Source organism: Rhinatrema bivittatum, chromosome 5 (assembly GCF_901001135.1).
Source record: "Rhinatrema bivittatum chromosome 5, aRhiBiv1.1, whole genome shotgun sequence".
Lineage (NCBI taxonomy): Eukaryota > Metazoa > Chordata > Amphibia > Gymnophiona > Rhinatrematidae > Rhinatrema > Rhinatrema bivittatum.
The window spans coordinates 68,187,683-68,202,951 of record NC_042619.1 but is presented as its reverse complement, the minus strand read 5'-3'; positions in this window follow the sequence as shown (position 1 = coordinate 68,202,951).

The window sequence follows — 15,269 nt, the reverse complement described above, 5'->3', positions numbered from 1 at the left end:
AGTAATAGATGACAAAAGAGAATTTCAGAAAATTACACAGTTTTTATTAGTATTTTGCAAATACCCAGTTATACTCTGCACTGTGCTGTAGCTTTACTCCGGACAAATGGCAGATGAAATTTAATGTGGACAAGTGCAAGGTGTTGCATATAGGGAAAAATAACCCTTGCTGTAGTTACACGATGTTAGGTTCCATATTAGGAGCTACCACCCAGGAAAAAGATCTAGGCATCATAGTGGATAATACTTTAAAATCATCAGCTCAGTGTGCTGCACCAGTCAAAAAAGCAAATAGAATGTTAGGAATTATTAGGAAGGGAATGGTTAATAGAACGGAAAATGTCATAATGCCTCTGTATCGCTCCATGGTGAGACCGCACCTTGAATACTGTGTACAATTCTGGTCGCCGCATCTCAAAAAAGATATAGTTGCGATGGAGAAGGTACAGAGAAGGGCAACCAAAATGATAAAGGGGATGGAACAGCTCCCATATGAGGAAAGGCTGAAGAGGTTAGGGCTGTTCAGCTTGGAGAAGAGACGGCTGAGGGGGGATATGATAGAGGTCTTTAAGATCATGAGAGGTCTTGAATGAGTAGATGTGACTCGGTTATTTACACATTTGAATAATTGAAGGACTAGGGGGTATTCCATGAAGTTAGCAAGTAACACATTTAAGACTAATCAGAGAAAATTCTTTTTCACTCAACGTACAATAAAGCTCTGGAATTTGTTGCCAGAGGAGGTTGTTGGTGTAGTTAGTGTAGCTGGGTTCAAAAAAGGTTTAGATAAGTTCTTGGAGGAGAAGTCCATTAATGGCTATTAATCAATTATACTTAGGGAATAGCCACTGCTATTAATTGCATCAGTAGCATGGGTTCTTCTTAATGTTTGGGTAATTGCCAGGTTCTTGTGGCCTGGTTTTGGCTTCTGTTGGAAACAGGTTGCTGGGCTTGATGGACCCTTGGTCTGACCCAGCATGGCAATTTCTTATGTTCTTATGTTCTTATGACACACATAACTATTTATCTAGTTATCCCATGAAATAATAGAAAAGGAATTATCTCACCCAAAATCAATCAGTCTAACTGTTATTTTGGCTGGATTTCCAGAGTTAGAGATGCCTTCTTCTTCTTTCTTCTTTGCATGTGTGAGAGAGAGAGAGCTTGTCTGTGTGTATATAAAATAGTTTTGACAGTTCTTATTTTAAGAGTTCTCAAATGTGTGAGTTCTTAATTATGTGAGCTCTTAATATGATATATCTGATGTGAGAGTTTTGAATGCTGTCACTAAAAGATATACCCAGGAACTGCATGACCATATTTGGGATATCATGTGCCTTTTTGATCATGAAAAGTAGAAATGATGAACATCCATTGTTGATAATACTGGATACATAAGGTCAGTTGAGGGAGCTCACCCGCTTCCATATATTGATGAAACGTCATGTTTTTAATAGCCAAAGATAACCCTTGTGCTGATTTTACCATTTCTTCTGTCACATACAAATGACCTCATCTTTCTTGTGCAACTTCTCCATCTTACAAACCACAGTAGTTGATTTGTGATAATGAGCATTGTTCTACGATATCCATCTGAAATAGTAGATTTCCATTACTTGACAAGCTCAAAAAGCTCTCTTCTTTGTGCTGCCTAATATAAAGAGAAGATATTGTCCATAAAACAAACCCAGTCCATTGTGACCTTTCCTTGTACTCATCAAATCTTGTGCCGATAGAAATGCAGGCATCTTATAATTACTGGATTAATAAATTTGCTATAATATGCTCTGACCCAGTGACGAAAGTTAAAGTGGCTTGACTTATCACCTGCACTAATCAATCTATATATTAATAACCCTTAGTTGTATATTAACACAAGTAGGTTTGCTGGCAGCTACAAGTGGGGCCTATGGAAGGGCTGCCCAACCCCTTTCAAACCTCAATAGCCTTGAGGATCCAGGGTCTTCTTTATGCATTGCCACTGCCAGGAAGTGGCAATGAATAAAGTTTGTAACAGTGGTAATGAGCAAAACATTTCTTGTGCAATTTTGTTATAGATGCTAATAAGCACTGAGTTCATTAGCATCCATAGTAAAAATTTCATGCAAACAGGCCTCTAACGCACAGAAAATACCTCAAGTTGGTACATCAGCCTCTAAGTGAGGTGACCAGCATTGAAAATTTTCCTAATTAACAGGTAGATTTTAAATCGGCCCCGTGCGTAAATCTCGGGATTTATGCGGTTGGCCGGGCCTTATGCTCGCCAGGCCCATTTTCAAATGGGCCTGGCCATGCGCATAAACCCCGGTACGCGATTAAGTGCCAGGGCCTGTAAAGGGGGCAGGAAAGGGGGTGGGAAGGGGGAGCAGAGAGGGGCGGGGCTGGAGGTGGCCGCTGTACCGGGGAAGGGAATCCTGGTGCGCGCAAGTTGCCACTGCTCCGTTGGAGCAGTAAGCAACAAAATAAGAAAAAAAAAGATAAGGGAAAGGGTTTTGGGGGGTGGGGAGGAGAGGAGAGGGGAAGAGGGAGGGAGTATGGGAGGGGGGAGTAGGGAAGTTCCCTCCCCGTCCGCTCCTTAATTGGAGCGGACGGGGAGGGAACTGGGGAAGGCCATGATGCATTGCCGCATGAAACTTGCATAACTCCCCCCCTTGCACATGCACACGGACCATTTTTATAACATGCACGCCGACACACGCATGTTTTAAAATCGGCGTGTCCATGTGTGTGTGCCGGGAAGCACACGCATGTATTAAATTCTGTTGACATATAAACAAACAGCCCTCATAGCAGTTAAGTCTGCTTGTACATTGTACATGAAGACTTTACAGAGTATTTTTAAATCGAACAAAAACATGTAGATTCACTTTGAAAATAATGGGGTAATTGACTGAGTATGCAGACCTTTGTTAATAATCGTCTGTAACAAAATGTTCATCAATGTTTCCAAACTATTTATCATCACATTGATCTCTGTGCTGAACAATTGCTGAGCCATATAAAAAAAAAAAAAAACCTGGAGCTATCATCCTATGGCAGATTTTCTAATATTTCTTTAAGACATTTAGGTCAATATGGGGATATTTAACTCTGATTCTCAAAGATTCACAGCTTTGAACAATTATTTATGCACATTTGAATTTTACAGAATGCAAACTATAGGGGCAATTTTCAAGCCACCTAGCAGCAAAGTACACAGATATGTGTTACAAATCTTCCAATAGAAACTACTTGGAAGGTTTCTCGGTGAACATTCACTAACACGCATGGTATAAGAGTACCCATATACTTTGCCTCAGCTATATCTGCAGACGGGCTTAGGCAGAGGATTTGGAAACTATGTTGAGTGTATTGGGGTATTCAATAGAGAGGCACATTTTCTCCACTGACCAACTTACGCCCCTGGCAATGTTTACATTTAGAGCAGCTAAATGCAACTGCCAACTTTCTTTTTATTTATCCTCTCTGCACAGGGCAATTTTCACCCTGGGAGATGAACAACCTCATAATAGTTACCTCAAAAGCTACTGAAAAGCATTATGTGCTTTGGAAAAATTACTTCAAGAATAACACTCAGTTAATGCAAAGTCATATGTCAGGAAAATGTGGAGTACTCATATTAACTTTACAGTTCATGCATGTCACTTCTGCATCCTAACATTAATACAAAAAATAGCTCTCACCAAATCTCTAATGGCAAGTGAAGCGAAAAATAATATAATGCTGGCTCTTTCCATCTGCTCTGGTGCTAAACACTGCTAATTGCTGTAATTCCCTATGGATTTCTGTTTTGCTGTAGCTAATTGTGCTAATGCTTTTGCCATGATACAACATGAAGTCTTTGATAGTGGTAATACCTTTTATTAAAGCAAAATATTAACTTTTCAGAACCACATAATTCCTTTCCAATACAAGTTATCACCATCCGGAAAGAATCTGGTTGACTTCATAACCAATTTGATTCTACATTTCTATACTACATACAGCAGTATTTAACATTACAGACAATGATATAAACAGAGGGCCGGATTTTAAGAGGTATGCCTGTTTTTATAACATGTGCGTGCAGCCGCGCGCATGTTATAAAATCCGGGGTCGGCATGCGCAAGGGGGTGCACCTTGCGCCCGCCAAGCCCTAGGGGAGCCCCAATGGCTTTCCCCGTTCCCTCTGAGGCCGCTCCAAAATTGAAGCGGCCTCAGAGGGAACTTTCCTTCTGCCCACCCCCCCCCCCCCACCTTACCCAGCCCTACCTAAACCCCCCCTCACCTTTGTTTTACAAATTGCACCTGCCTCTGGCCAGGCATAGGTTGCACGCACTGGCCAAGTGCTGACATGCAATCCCCCGGCCTAAAGGCCCCATGAAGGCCTCTGGCCACGCCCCTGCCCCAGACCGCCCACGCCCCACCCCTTTTTTCAAGCCCCGGGACATATGCGCTTCGCAGGGCCTATGCAAATTAGACTCGGCATGCGTAACCCCCCTGCTCGCGTAAATTCAGCTGGATTTATGCGCGTAGGGCTTTTAAAATCTGCCCCAGAGTTTCTAACTTTTACAGGGTAGTGTCTCCAAAGGGGCTTGTCAGGAATAATCCTCATCCCTAAGCCAAGGTATCTTGGAAATTATCTCAAACTCTCAAATTTACAGCTAACATTCTTGATATTTACATTGTGCCAAAGAAAGCCTCTTTCTTTTTGTTCATAGAATGCAGTATGGATAGGCAACATATCAAGGTGTGTTTGGAAGTTCTTTTCAGTCATGCTGGTAGTGCCCAGTACAACTAGATCTATTTCTGTATCTTTCTGCCACATTTTTGTGGTCTCTGATTAGATCCCTAATTATTTGAGGATCTTTTCTTTCTCCGTATGTTCCACAGAATAGTCACTTCTATCAGCAATGCTATTCGTGTGTTTTTCTTAATAACATAAGAACATAAGAAATAGCCATGCTGGGTCAGACCAAGGGTCCATCAAGCCCAGCATCCTGTTTCCAACAGAGACCAAACCAGGTCACAAGAACCTGGCAAGTACCCAAACACCACAATGTCTGTCAGGGTTGTGATATCTGCTATTTAGCTAAACAATGCAATATTTTTCTACATAATGGGTAGCATGCTGAACCTTTTGCCTTCTACAACCCAGTTTTATCTTCCCACCTCATCCTATTTTCTTGTCTTGATCATACCTTATAAAAGCCAACAAACTGACACAACTCAGATTGTTCAAAAGCCTCTTTAATCAGTGGATGAAATGACCACAATTTACTTAATCATAACATTTTGTTAGGGTTTTGTATGTTTGTGGGCCCCTGGGCCGACACGAGTGATGGTACCACCCACAGGGAGGAGCCCTGTGAGTCTCAATGTCAGGAGGGAGGTCTCTTCAGGCTTCAGACACAGCTGTGGAATAGAGAGAGAGAGAGAGAGGGACTGCCTGAGAAGCGGGCAGTGCAGAGACAAGCACAATGTTCGTGAGATGGGGTAGACCCAGAGGGAATACCTCCTAGTAGTAATCCGGTAATGGTCCACAGAGCGGGGTACCCCGATAAGGTCCTCTCGTAGAGATGGCTTCATAGTGGCCTGCAGTGCAGGGTACACCAGCAGGGTTCCTCAAGTAGATCAGGAATGGAAGTGGCCCGCAGCGCAGGGTACGCCAGAGGATTCCCACAGATGATGGTATGAAGAAGGTCCACAGGATGAGGTGCTCATTGGAAGTCCTATGAACGTGTATGCGGTAGTGGCCCGCAGCATGGGGTACAACAGAGGTAGGAAGTAATCCAAGGATTTAGAGTACTCACAGCAAGGTGTGTTCCAGCAGTAGTCCTGGGATACAGGTTAGAGTGATAGCCCAAGGCAGAAGGCCCTCAGAGGAGCGGATAGCCAGAGACAAGGAAGGGCCTCTGAGGAGCGGGTACCCAGAGGGTGTCTCGCCAGAGTAGGAGCTGGAATGGAAATCCTTAGCATGAGGTGCGGAATCAGCAATGAGGGAACTCGTTGCCAAGTTGTCAGTGGTCAGGCTCAGTCGGCTCAAGTATCCGGGAGTGGAGACGTCATTAGCGGGGGACGCCCCTAAGGTTCCCGCCAAGTAGTGCTTAACCTGATCTGTGCGCGCGCGCCTATGTGATCCTGGAGTCAAGATGGCGGTCGGCAGCACCCACGCCATACTGGGAATGCCAGGGGGTTCGGTGGTAGCTGGCGGAGGCCACCACTTTCTCCAATGGAGTCACTGGAGAGAAGAGAGAGGTGAGCAGAAGTGGTCACTGCCGTCTGCAACCGACGAGCGTAACACATTTACTTCAAAACCACATTTTAATTTAACCACCTCACTGGCAGAACAGGAGAAGCTGCAAAACTTGAACTCTCTGTATATAGGCCTTAAGCCTGAATATGTATTTCCTGATTCTGCTGGCAACATATTCCACAACCATGTGCTTTGGCAAAGCTCAATACCGGAAGATGGCAACACCCCAGAGACGGTACCTGATTGGACAATAAAGCTACGTTCATAATTGGATATTGACTGAAATTAATACACCCAGGATGTGCATCAATGTATTTCTATTGGACAATGAAAAAAGTTTAAAAGTCTCAACCCGGGCAGTCCAGAGCTGAGAAGCGAGCTGATGCCCAGTTGCCACTGACCTGCGTCTCCAGGAAACAACGACTTCCTCTTTTCCTTGTTTCTTTTTATATATTGTCTTTGTATTGCTATCAATAAATTTGCCTTTTAGATCAAAAAGCTGTCTGAAGGTGCTTCCTGAATACCCGCAGAAAACATATGGTCCTTCGAGCCGGAAGGAAGACGGAGGAAAGCCTAATGCCTGATGCGGGTATCGCGGGCTAGCACACCTTCAGGGATACCTCATTGCCAGCATCGAAGGAAGTGAGGGTGCCATTGATCGGGAGTGGAAAACCGCCCTGAAGCATCCTGAATCTACTTTGAGATTTTTGAGACCTGAAGCACTTCAGTAACCACTTTGAGGAAGTAAGTCTTACTCTCACAGAAAAGAAAAAAAAACTGTTCATTAACTTTTATTATCTCTCCACCAATATCTCCTAGACCTTAGCGCGCACTGCTATCTGGCAGATCTTGTACAGTACCAATCAATAAGTCCAAGTTGAATATTACGACATAACCACCTGGGGCTCCGGGCTTTTGCCGGGATACGTGCCGGGACGGAGTAGAAACTAGTCAGGTGGATTCCCAAGCGGGATTACGTGCCGCAGAAAAAAGAAGCCTTCAGATCCAGCATTCCAAGGAATACGTGCTTGGAGCTGGCCACACAGTCTGGAAAGGTAAGTAAACACTTGTCTTATACGAGTGAGTCATAGGTTTTTCCGTTAGTGTACTAATAAGTTCAAAAACAATTGGCAGACTTGACGCTGCCTTTTGGCCCTATCCCGGTTGTTTTGGCGGTAACGCACTGGAGCCCAAGTAATTTAAGTAGGAACAGGTAACCAGTCGAACGGAACGAAAAGGAGTAGATAGGTCTTTAGTTAGATAGTTAGATAAATAGTTAGATAGTTAGATAGTTGTCTGCAGGCTGTCTCCCCCTACCCCGCTGTGAATACCTTCGCATTTGAAGAAGTACAGCACACCGGAAGCGTGAATTCACGATACGGTGAAAACTACAATTAAGGTAAGGTTGAACCACTCTTTCTTATAAGGGAGTGGCTACACGAAATTTATTATTAATACTTGTGTCGTAGTTTGGTCTGCAATATTGAGAGATCCCAAGATGGTAGGAGAGGCTAGTGAGTCATGTCCCCTGAACAAAGTCATTGCCCTGCTTAAACCCAATGAGAAGTTAATTCGTAAATACCATTCTAAGTGGGTAGCGTGGGCAGAGAAGGATGCTTCCCTTGCATGGCCAGCAGGAGGCTCCTTTGACACGCCCTTGCTCGTACAGCTTATAACATTTCTGGAAAACAAGTATTGTAAATCTAATGGGCAAGATGTAAGAACACTGGCAAACCATGTCCAAATTTATAGGTGGTTTGTCATGACAAAGGCCTTTTTAGAAAAAGAGGAAGAAATTAGTAAGAAATTCACATCACCGCCCCTTTTTAGGACTGCTGACACTGCCTCCAGATGTCTAGTGCAGAGTACAGGACCCTCTCCACCTTTGGAGAAGGTGATGACCGCAGTAGGATACTTCCATTTAATTCCTACAGCATCTCCTGAGGAGACACCACACCCTGATTGGCCCACACCACAACGTCGTCTATCCAAAAATTGTTATGAGTGTGGAAAACCTGGCCATTACAGTAAAGATTGTCATTATCATCTTGGCATACAGTGCTATCAGTGTGGACAATATGGTCATTATAGTAGGGATTGCCATTATCGACGTAACAACAGCTTTTCGTCCCCAAGAGGGAATATTAGAGGAAGATATGCTGCAAGGGGGGGACCGAGTAGACCCCCACCTGACAATAGGCCACCACCACCACAATTTGACCCTAATCACTGGAGGAGCAGTGGCAGTCGGAGCCAATACGCCCCTCCATCACAATGACGCCAGGCTTTAATAGTCAACATACATGTCCCCAGATAAAGTGAGTCCACACTTATCAGAGAAGGTATCTGCGTACGTAGGACCTTACATTGCCACCTTAGTGAAGCTTGGACAGAACACAGTGTGAACTTAATATGAAACACAGTTTTAAATGGAACCACATTTAGTAAGACTATCCTTTAGGATGATCTCCTTATTCTGAGCCTTATTTTTATAGCTATTGCTTGCTTTACTGCAATATTCATTTCAGGACAAAGAAGCTAAAATAATAATTTGCTTACCTAGGATATTTGCGTACATAAGACCAGTAAATCCTTGCCAGCCTTCCCGATGTCTGTCACGTAAGCCGGAGTGACACGCGTTGCATACAGGAACCCCCGGTATATAAAATCCTCCGGTATATAAAATCCAAAAATAAATAGATATGTCTCTATAGACTTTGTCTGACTAATTACGTGCTGTCCCTATTACAGAAGACAGCAGCCGTGCACTGGGATCAGATGCATGTGGTCAGTCAGTTGTTATCTGATTGAGAACTTTTGTAGTGCCATCACAGATGTTTAACGCTCTAAAAGTAATAAGCTTGTGGACAGATATAACAGATTGCTAGGCTTCCTATGTTAATGTATTTATTGGTCTTATTGTTCAAGCTATTAAGATTTATTTGTGTTACCATTTGCAGGTATATTGTAGTATAAGCATTTTTAGTATAAGTAAGTTAATTTTTAAACGGTACCATATAGTTTTAAGTTATAAGTTTAAGTTCCTCTTTTCAATGCATTCACATTGAAATTCATTTTTATTAAGGTGATCACTTTGCGCATGCGATATCTTCCTCTTACAACATGTTATTTCCTTTCTGCTTTAAACTGTACATTTGTGGTATAAGAGGGATCAAGGGGGGAGCGAGATACACCTCCCACCAAAATAAATCCCCTTTGCTCTCAACTTTACATACTGATTCTTTATTACGTTACTGACTTCAAATTCCTTTAATACTGGACTTGAGTACTGACAAGAACATATACTAGTGTTAGAATTTAGAGTCTGAGCTGCTGAATTATGATTCTGAGAGGAGAATTATGAATTTGAAAGGACATTTTAGCTAAAGAATATCTTTAGAAAAAAAAGGGGAAGTTGTCTTTTGCAAACCTGCAGAGTACAGCTTATCTGTTCTGCCAGCACTAGCTGTGCTACGAACGGAAGAGAAAAAAAAAAGGAGAAATAGTTCCTAGTTTAAAATGTAGCATATTTAAGTATTAATTATTTGATATTTGAGTTCTAATTATTTTAATTCTTTGATATGACACATTGACTATAAGCTCAGAACATTATTGATTAAATGTATTTAATATTATTGGTTGGAAATCTATATGTACAATATTTGTTAATTTGATATTTCAATTGTATGCTAGTATTTACTTTTCAGGTCTTCAAGGACTTCTACCTTTTCGATAGGACTTCTACCTTTTTGACAGAATTCTAAACTTTTATTTTTCATACACATTTTTGAATTTTTTGATTTTTGATCCACTTTTCTTTTGATACATTTTTGATACGAATTTTGAGCTCAAATTATATGTTATCTGTTGTTCGTCCTCTGTGATGAAGACAAGGAAAGTATATTTGTTGGATGAATGAGTGTATGTCAGTCCAGTGTGACATATGTTTAATGTAATGTCTGAAATATTCGTTATTTGTGGTTTAGCTTACCACAAATGACTTTTCTTTAAATGCTTAATTTGCTTTTATGCTACTTTACCATATTAGGTATCTGAAACTATTAAAGAAGCACATATTCTCACTAGGCCGCAATGAATGAAAAGCTGTTACACCTTACTGAAAGCGTGAAAACAACATTTATGGGACTCACTCCATTCTTCCCATCCCTTCTATGGAAGTTTCGACCTTAACACAGAATTCACCTTCCACTCATCACTGAACTTTATTACTCTTGCTTGATTATATTTTGCCTTTATGTTGTTGTACTCTACATTAATGCAGTTCTCATGATTGTGTGAATCTTATTGCCCTGATCAGATTAGATCCATTCCCAATTATTGTCAGCTCTTTACACAAAGACTAATTGTTATACATTACACCACAATATGCTTTGTCAAATGCCATTGATAATTGATTGCCATATACTCCAAGCCCATATGCCATTCTGCAAATGCCATGATTTGGATATCTACATACATCTACATACACCTACATGTTACACACCACATTAATTTAAAATACTAAAGTTTTGCTGCTATTCCCAGTTCTCTCATATCCATTATATGATTAATTAAGATGATCATTCATCCCTAGGTCCCATAGATAACTGGTTTGACTTACCATCTATGATTTCATTATTGCTTTCCACGTTATATTCATCTCCAGTTGATATACTCTGCCCTTTTTAGTCCAGATTTGTTCAGACATCTGCGTGTCAGTGAAAGACCGGCGCAATGTGCCGCAGCATAGTTTGTCAGTTCAGCCTTCACACCGTTCCTAGGCAGCTCATATGAATAGACTGCACAGACCAGCTATAGCTATGCCCAAATTGAAGAGAACATGCATGGCTAGTGATTCTAGAGGTTTAATGTAGTTCCAAATGTTTATATAGTTATTCTTGGTGATTGAAGACAGAATTATGACATTCATTTGATTTCCCTATTCTTAAACATCACATTTAGTAGAGTTTGCAGATACCATCCCATTGGTTACAGAGATTCCTTATCCCTCATCCATATGGATGTCTCTTTCGACATCCTACTCCTAATTCAGATTTTAAGCATTTGTTTATATTCCCACAATGTTCAAATGTATGATAGGCCAAGACATAAGTACTAGTACTCCCAAGCATGGTTATGCTTCTATTATTTAATTCCAACTATTGCTTCTGCTATGTCTCAAATACTCTCAAGTTACTCTCAAGTCACCGCAGTTAGACAACGTCTAATGATGAACATCTCCTTCTGAAGCTAATCTCCTTCTGAAACTAATGAATGAGATTTTCCAAGGGAAAAGATTGCATTTCCATAGAATTTGGTTTAATTGACGGGAAACACAGTTTAAAGTGGCTTACATTTCTAAGTGAGTTTGCAATGGTTAATTGTGAGAATGAATGAAGTTTGTTATTTTAATGGCCTACGACATCATCCTGCATTACTGTGAAGACAACTATGAACTCCTATACCATATTAAAGGAGGCCTTTCATTTATCAGCAGCAATGTTACCTCCTCAGGCTGTTATGCTTAACGATGACGGGTAAGCACCAGGTAGCAAATCATTAGGATTGCGTACCCTGGGCAACCTAAGACAGTGGCATTAACCCTGAGTAGAATGATGGATTATTGTTTCAACTATTCTAACCATTCATTTACAATCAATAATCAATCATTAAGTGGATTAATTGATTTATATGCTGCTAATAGGACCACATTACAGAATCTTGGATCAACTGGAAGAAGGCCAGAACAATACCTGAATGAAGAATGAATGTGAGATTGAATGACAATAAAACAAAGTACAAAATGAGTATGCCTGAACAATTGTGATTGTGATTGTGAATGTGAGTTATATAAAAATAATGATTCAACACCATAAGGAATCTGGAAGCCATTTTTAACAGTCCAAAAGGTGGGTCATACTAAATTGATGCTATGACCATTTCATTCCAGGAAATACAATCTCAGCCTTTCATTGGTGAATCGTTTCCCAAACGATTCAAGGGGGGGAATGTATATAGGCCTTAAGCCTGAATATGTATTTCCTGATTCTGCTGGCAACATATTCCACAACCATGTGCTTTGGCAAAGCTCAATACCGGAAGATGGCAACACCCCAGAGACGGTACCTGATTGGACAATAAAGCTACGTTCATAATTGGATATTGACTGAAATTAATACACCCAGGATGTGCATCAATGTATTTCTATTGGACAATGAAAAAAGTTTAAAAGTCTCAACCCGGGCAGTCCAGAGCTGAGAAGCGAGCTGATGCCCAGTTGCCACTGACCTGCGTCTCCAGGAAACAACGACTTCCTCTTTTCCTTGTTTCTTTTTATATATTGTCTTTGTATTGCTATCAATAAATTTGCCTTTTAGATCAAAAAGCTGTCTGAAGGTGCTTCCTGAATACCCGCAGAAAACATCTCTTACTAAGCACTCATCTAGTGAAGCAGCTACCATCATTCCAGTCCTCCATGAATGCTTTGCCAAAAAGGCATCCCATGCTGTATGCCTCTGAATCATTTTCCAAGACCTTCACCAGGCCACCCCTGTCATGCTCTGAGCAAACATTGAAGGAGCAATTTTTAAATTGAACCCAAGCCTACCCTAGTTGATAGACGGGTGGAGCAAAGGAAGTGGAAGGGCGTGGGGTCTGGGGACCTAAGCAGAACTGGACTGAGAGACAAGCCGATTTCTAAATCAGGTATTCTAGAAAATAAATGACAGAATACTCTGCTTTTCCCTTTGAGGAGAGATGGCCCTGCTGCTTTTACAGTAACTGCTGACTCTCTGCAAATTTTCACTGGTCTATGGGGGCTGCTATAGGGATGCTTATCTTCCTGCTCACTTCCTGCTGCCCCTTTTTTCTTTGCTCCCAGGACTGCTACCTGATTGGATAGGACAGCCAAACAGCTTCCCCTCAGCCAACCAGTTCAAAATTTGTCCTAATCTATCTTGACTCACCTTCTCCCTAGCGAGGCATGAGGCAGCAGGACAGCTCTTAAACACAAGGCCTTCTTTTAGTTTTCAAATGTTTCTTTTCTTTATTTGAATACATTTCCACATAATCCCCTCCAATGAAAGGTACCATCACCTGGAAAAATTTCAGTTTACTCCACAACCAGTATGGTTTCTGAAACTCTATACTACAAATAGCAGTTGTTAACATTATGGACAATGACATATATAACCCTTTGCCGGGGGGGGGGGGGGGTGCTGTTTTTCCTAGGGCCATAAAAGTATTTGTTACTCTCTCCATCCTACCCCCTTCTCTTTGCAGATCTCATGAAGGGAGTTCTTGCTGTGGGGATAAAGGAAATCCTTCTTGTTCCAGGTAATGAAGTGTTTCTCCTTAAATGTGTATATTTCTCTGGTATTGTACTCTCCACAGGGACAGACGCACAGGTATTCAAAAAAGGTTTACTAATTATTTCCAAAATGTCAATCACTGTCCCACACACTTTTCCACAAATGAAATTGTACATTTGAAATATTTACATAGTCTTTCTGTTAGGGTGATTGTGTTCTTCTCTCTAGCTCCTGGGAGGGAGCTTGCCACTGTTACCTCCAGTGGGAACACTGAGAGGAGAGGATCACCTTGCTGGTGGCTGAAAAGAATCAGTAAGTTTTTGCTTGGGACAATGTCTTTTTTAAAAGTATTGGGGCAAAGTTAACTATTTGGGAATATTATTTAGTGTGTTTGTGCTTTTAATAGACAGTAAGGCAGTGAATAAACAAGTTAGACTGTATTTTTAAATAGTCAATAAGGCAGCTAGTAAGCAGTAGGCAGTGTGTTTATTTTTAAAAGTCTGTAAGGCAGCTAGTAAGCAGAACTGAGTGTTTGTATTTAAAAACAAAAAAAACAAACCCCAAAAAGTAGCCAGAAGCTAGAAATAAGCTAGGAGCAGTGTATACCTAAGTAAAAAGGTTGAAAAGTTCAGTTCAGTTACTCACCTTGGAAAGGTGTTGAGGTAGTGTGATTTGGTTTGAATAGATACTGATCAAAATTGAGATGAAGGCAGCAGTCCAGCAGCAAGAGGGGGGCTTCCCAGTCTTTTGCATCAAGTGTCACATGTATGATTTTTTACCCACCGGTGAGAAGTTGTACATGTGCATGTGATGCAAAGAGCTCCTGGCTCTCAGAGAATGAGTCCGATCTCTGGAGGCTAGAGTGGCAGACCTAGTGGAACTGAGGCAGACAGAGAGGTATATAGATGAGACCTTCAGGGACAGAGTAGCCAAGTCCCAACTTCAGACTGGCAGCCCTGGTGCTACCTTGGAGGAAGGTCCAGGTGATGCACTGTCCTTTCGTACCGAGGATATCTCCCCAAGGCCTACTGCCCAGGAGGGAAGGGTTAGGTCGGCCGTCATAGTTGGTGATTTGATTATTAGGAATGTAGACAGCTGGGTGGCTGATAGGCGAGAGGATCGCTTGGAACATGGCTACCTGGTGCGAAGGTGGCGGACCTCACGTGTCACCTAGATAGGATTTTAGACAGTGCTGGGGAGGAGCTGGCTGTCGTAGTACACGTGGGCACCAATGACATAGGAAAATGTGGGAGGGAGGTTCTGGAAGCCAAATTTAGGCTCTTAGGTAGAAAACTTAAATCCAGAACCTCCAGGGTAGCATTCTCTCAAATGCTCCCTGTTCCACGTGCAGGTCACCAGAGGCAGGCAGAGCTCCGGAGTCTCAATGCGTGGATGAGATGATGGTGCAAGGAAGAGGGATTCAGTTTTGTTAGGAACTGGGGAACCTTTTGGGGAAGGGGGAGTCTCTTTCGAAGGGATGGACTCCACCTTAACCAGGGTGGAACCAGACTGCTGGCGCTAACCTTTAAAAAGGAGTTAGAGCAGCTTTTAAACTAGAACAAAGGGGAAAGCTGACAGTCGCTCAGCAGTGCATGGTTCGGAGAGAGGTATCTTCAAAGAATACTAATGATGCATTAGAATTAGGGCATCCCGACAGTGAGATTCCAATAATAAGAAAAGTAGTCCAAGTGCCTGTAACTAAAAACTCACCTGAGCTAAAAAAT